The sequence below is a fragment of the Rana temporaria genome, chromosome 3 (genome assembly GCF_905171775.1).
Source record: "Rana temporaria chromosome 3, aRanTem1.1, whole genome shotgun sequence".
NCBI lineage: Eukaryota > Metazoa > Chordata > Amphibia > Anura > Ranidae > Rana > Rana temporaria.
In genome coordinates this window covers 406,032,400-406,038,399 of record NC_053491.1, presented here as the reverse complement: position 1 = coordinate 406,038,399, position 6,000 = coordinate 406,032,400, and positions in this window count along the sequence as shown.

The following is a 6,000-nucleotide window of genomic DNA, read 5'->3' as shown; positions in this document are numbered from 1 at the left end:
TTACAAAAAAAATATATATATATATAAAAAAAGGGGGGCAGCCATCCGGGCCCTGGGGACCTCTGGGCCCTTTAATAAAAATAAAAAAAATTATATAAAAAATAAATAAAAACCCCCCAAAAATATATATATATATAAATGGGGTTGCCATCCGGGCCCCTGGGGACCTCCGGGCCGCTTACAGGTGTACTGCCTGTACCCCCCTGATGGCAGCCCTGGATCTGCGTCTTGTAGAATGACTCCTATTGTAAATGGAAATACATTCTCTGCCTACAATGGCTTGCTACATGTGCAGCTTAAAAACAGTTTCTGTAGAAAGGTTTTTTAAATTTTGGCAACTATGTATATGTCTTATGTGGGTAACAAGGGGTTAAACATGTATGTGGGCTTCTTTTCTTTCCATATTGTAAATCCTCTGCCATCTTGAGGTCATCAGTCCAGCCTGTAAAACGTCAGTTACAAGGCGACAGTTGAAAAAAGAAGGGGGGGGTGGGGGGACTTGGCTCAGGGTAAACAGATCTAAAAATAGCTACTTGCTTCTCTTGATTTAAAAAAAATCCTCATAATGGTGTTTACCAGCAATGTCTATGGCCATTCCTATACAAGTGTACATATGGGGGGGGGGGGGTGATTAACATCAAGGGGGGAATGCAAATCCAATGAAAGTGTTTTGTATTTATCAATATCTATAAAACTTACCAGCGCCGCGTTCTTTGTGATGGCGCGTTCCATCGGCTTTACTGCCGGCATCAAAACATCCGATAACGGATCTGAAGCAGCGACGTACAAATCGCCGTGCCCTCCACATTTTGGTGGGCTTCTTGCTTGTAGGATCTACAAGCTGTTGTTGGTTGATAGCTCCTTCCATAGCGGGGCTTCCTGTGGTTGGTTTCTCAATGTTATTATTTTGAGAAACAATCTGTTTACTTTTAAATAGTTTCATTATGAAGATATAATAAAACACGCTTTTAAGTCTGAGAAATCGCAATAAAACTGAATCGAATAAATCCGAATCCAATCAAACAGCAAGAGAACACTGGACAGAAAGAAGAACACGTCTTCACTGTACAGCAAACAACTCAGCTACTGATTCCTCACCTCCGCTCAGCCTTATATTGGGTCCAAATGCTATGACATCACAAAGGACTTTTTTTCACTCTTTCACTGGCAGTTATTTTTTTTGCTGAGTCATCATGAGATTTAAAAACAACAACAACTCATGATGACTCAGCAAAAAAAATAACTGACGATTTTTCTTAAAGGAGCCTCGTCCTTTTTTGTGAGCTTTGTGAATTCAAGCTGTAGGCTCAGTATACAGATGTAATAGGGATATGCCTCCTGTAATAACATGTTTTTCTTGAAGTGACGGTTATTGTGAACGAGATTTAACCCTTATACTACCAAACTATATTGTTCATTGGTTTTAACCCTTTAACCACTTCCCTCCCGCCGGCCGTCATATGGCATTCCTTGATTTTAGTGGGGGATATCTGAATGATGGGTGCAGCTACAGGCACCATTCAGATGTCATCTTTTTCAGCCGGCGATTCACTTCACCATAAAAATGATCATATCGGCTTTTTAGCCACTTGATCGTTCTTACGGGTGGCGAGAGGGGATGTCCCCCCTCCTCCCGCTGCCCTCTGATACTTCTACCGACTCACCCCTGCCATTGATGAGTTGGAGAACGGATCCACCAGCTCCAGATGTTTACCATAGTGATTTCTGGCGCACCAGATGGCCGCCGAAGTCTCTATGATCGCTCAGAGGCCGGGCGCAATGGTATGACGTCACGCCCGGGCTCTGCATTCAAACAAATGGCGCAGTTTTTTTATTTATTTTTATTTTAGGCTTCTCAGCCTAGAGGTGAGATGTGAGGTCTTATTGATCTCATATGTCACTGTAAAGAGGACCTGTCATGCCAAATTCCTATTACAAGGGATGTTTAATTTCCTTGTAATAGGAAAAAAAGTGATAAATGCTTTTTTTTTAAGTGTCAAACTAAAATAATAAAAGTAAAATTAACAATAAAAATAAAAATATTTTTTATAGGCGCCACTGTCCCTGTGTGCTTGCAGAAGCAAACACATACGTAAGTCCCGCCCACATATGAAAACGGTGTTCAAATCACACATGTGAGGTATTGCCGCGAACGTTGGAGCGAGAGCAATAATTCCAGCACTAGACCTCCTCTGTTATCTGTAACTCAAAACATGTAACCAGTAAAAAAAAAATTGAAGCATTGTCTAAGGGGATTTTTTTGACATGGTAAGTAATGTTTGGGGGTAAAAAAATGATGGGAAATGTCAGAATTGGCCTGGGTGGCAAGTGGTTAACTGTCAAACCAATGAACCCCCTCCCCCCTACACACACAAATAATTGTTTCCCATTTCTCACCCATATGTTCAATTATACATAAAGGAAAACGTTCTTATTGTTAGTGTTGGATGGAGTGGAGATAGATTGGAACCCCTGTCGGGCTTTTATTGCTGTCTACTCATCCTTTAGGGAAGGTCGCTTTCTGTTTTTCATGTTTACCATTTCCACCAAAAGTGAAAGAAAATTCCAGATTTTTGGTTGTCACCGGAAGAGGAAATAGAGGGAAAATCTTCCAATGGGGACACTAGTTCTGGTGACACCCAGGTATTATGGCACTTTGAGGGATTTCTCTCACTTCCTTTTTGGCTATGGGAAAAGAAGTGAAGGGAAATCCCCCCAATGGAGACACAGATGGCAAAGAAAACCTGACAGAGGTTATAGCCCTCCCTTACTCTATTGTAAATGAAAAAAGCTAGTGTGCGGAGGATGGTGGGGAATCAGTCTAAAAGAGGGTGCAGCATATTACACATGGGGCTATGGAGGAGGCATGTCATTTCTGCAGACCCGAGCAACTGCCATTGCCACAGGGGAGGGGGGGGGGGGGGGGTCGATCGCTCAGATAGTAATTTTGAGGGTAATTTTAGCCCTTTCACTGTTGGACATTTTTTTTTTTTCATTTTTGCACATTGCTGATTTCTGCTCTCCAAGCATGCCATAGTTTGTGAAATGATGAAGGCCCCAGTCACACCTCTGACATTCACCTGGATGGCAAACACCCATTTTTTATTTATTTTTGCCCAACAAGCATAGAGCAGCTGCCCTATGCGCGACAAGCGTGGCAAAGTAGCTCATGGCGTGTTCCAGTTTGTTTTATTTACCGTGCATTTTGCCACATTTGTTGTATTGGCATCTCACGTTTGGCGTGACATTTACAATAAATGGCGTTACAAGCGCAAGGAACATATTTTTGCACATATTTTTGCATGGTAGCGGCTAGTTCCCATCCTAGTAATGACACAGGAAACATGTTACCAGGAAGCAGGAAATAGAGGGCGGGAACATGAAGTGACTAGAAGTGAATAGGAGGCTGCAAGCAGAGCAGACCTTTTCACCCTGAAGGTCTCTCATTTCCCTCCCTCTCTATCCATCTTCTTTTACATTATATCCTCTCTGTATACCCTTCTCTCTCTCTGTATACCTCCCTGTGTGTGTGTCTCTCTCTCTATCTCTGTATACCTCTCTCTGTGTGTGTGTGTCTCTCTCTCTATCTCTGTGTCTGTCTGTCTCTCTCTGTGTGTGTCTCTCTGTGTGTGTGTGTGTCTCTCTCTCTATCTCTGTGTCTGTCTGTCTCTCTCTGTGTGTGTCTCTCTGTGTGTGTGTGTGTCTCTCTCTCTATCTCTGTGTCTGTCTGTCTCTCTCTGTGTGTGTCTCTCTGTGTGTGTGTGTGTCTCTCTCTCTCTGTCTGTGTCTCTCTGTCTCTGTGTGTGTGTCTCTCTCTCTGTCTCTCTTTCTGTCTCTGTCTCTCTCTGTGTCTCTCTCTCTGTCTCTGTATCTCTCTCTGTATCTTCTCCCCCCTCTCTGTCTCCCCCCCCGTCTCTCTCTCTGCGTTGTAATGCCCGTTAATGAGCATCTCATCAGACGATCAATATAAACAGTTGAAAGTAACACTGCTTACTATCACTATTGTGCTAACAGCATCACTAAATCTCTGTGACCCCTCCTTCTAAATTTTGAATCAGTTCCTTTTTGTTGCCCAAGAAAATATAACATCTAAAAACTACCCTTGGAAAGTGTACACTACCGGTTAGGGATGCACCAATACTGGGTATTTTAACAATCTTGTACTCGTTAACCACTTTAGCCCTGGAAGGATTTTCCCCCTAATGACCAGGCCATTTTTTGCGATACTGCACTGCGTTGCTCTAACTGACAATTGCGCGGTCGTACGATGTGTTACCCAAACAAAATGTATGTCCTTTTTTTCCCCCCACAAATAGAGCTTTCTTTTTGTGGTATTTGATCACCTCTGCAGTTTTTATTTTTTGCACTATAAACAAAAAAAATGTAAATTTAGGAAAAAACACAAAATGTTGAACTTTTTCTATAAAACAATATCCCAAAAAAATGTCTTCATCAGTTTAGGCCGATTATGTATTTTTCTACATATTTTTGGTAAAAAAAAAAAATAATGCAATAAGCGTATATTGATTTTTGCGCAAAAGTTATAGGGCCAGATTCACATAGAACGTTACACCGCCGCAAGTTTTCATCGCAAGTGCCTGATTCACAAAGCACTTGCGATGAAAACTACGCCGGCGTCCTCCGGCGCAAGGCGGGCCAATTCAAATGGGCGTGTGCCATTTAAATTAGGCGCGCTCCCGCGCCGGACCTACTGCGCATGCTCCGTTTCCTAACTCCCGCTGTGCTTTGCGTGCTGTGACGTTATTTTATCGAACGGCGACGCGCGTAGCATACTTCCGTATTCCCGGATGTGTTACGCAAACTACGTTAAATTTTAAATTTCGACGCGGGAACGACGGCCATACTTTAGACAGCAATACGATTGCTGTGTAAATTTAGGGCAGGTCAAATAATGACTAACTTTGCGACGGGAAACTAGACTAGCGGCGACGTAGTGAACGCGAAAATCCGTCGTGGATCGCCGTAACTCCTAATTTGCATACCCGATGCTGGTTTACAACGCAAACTCCCCCCAGCGGCGGCCGCGGTACTGCATCCTAAGATCCGACAGTGTAAAACAATTATATCTATGCGTAACTCATTCTATGAATCAGTCGCATAGATAGAAACAGACATACGACGGCGTATCAGGAGAAACGCCGTCGTATCTCTTTGGTGAATCTGGCCCATAGTGTCTACAAAATAGGGGATAGTTTTATGGCATTCTTATTAATAATTTTTTTATTTTTTTACAAGTAATGGCGGCGATCAGCGATTTTTTTTATTTATTTTTTATTGTGACTGCGACATTATGGCGGACACATCGGACACTTTTGACACTATTTTGGGACCATTGTCATTTATACGGCTATCAGTGCTATAAAATGCAATGATTACTGTGTAAATTACACCGGCAAGGAAGGGGTTAAGTGTGTCCTGGGGAGTGATTCTAACTGTGTGGGGAATGGGCTACCAGTGACACAACACTGATCACAGGGAGCAGTGGATCACTATCCTGTTACTAGGCAGAACAGTCAAAGGGGGCTCTCTGATACAAGTGATGACACTGATGCAAGGGGGGACACTCTGATGCAAGGGGGGCACTCTGATGCAAGGGGGGACACTGTGATGCAAGGGGGGCACTCTGATGTAAGGGGGACTCTCTGATGCAAGGGGGGACACTGAAGGGGAACACTAATGCAAGGGGGGACACTCTGATGCAAGGGGGACTCTGATGGGGGACACTCTGATGCAAGAAAAACTCTGATGGGGGACACTCTGATGCAAGGGAGACTCTGATGGGGGATACTCTGATACAAGGGGGGCTCTAAACGGGGGACGCTGATGTAACGGGGACTCTGATGCAAGGGGGACACTTAAAATTAAAGTGGGCCGGTCTGGATGAAGTCCAGGGCCAAATTTCTGTCCCAGTCCAGCCCTGGCAGCAAGTCTGCATTGCATGACTCCAGATCAACTATCTTTGCAAACATTATGCAAGTT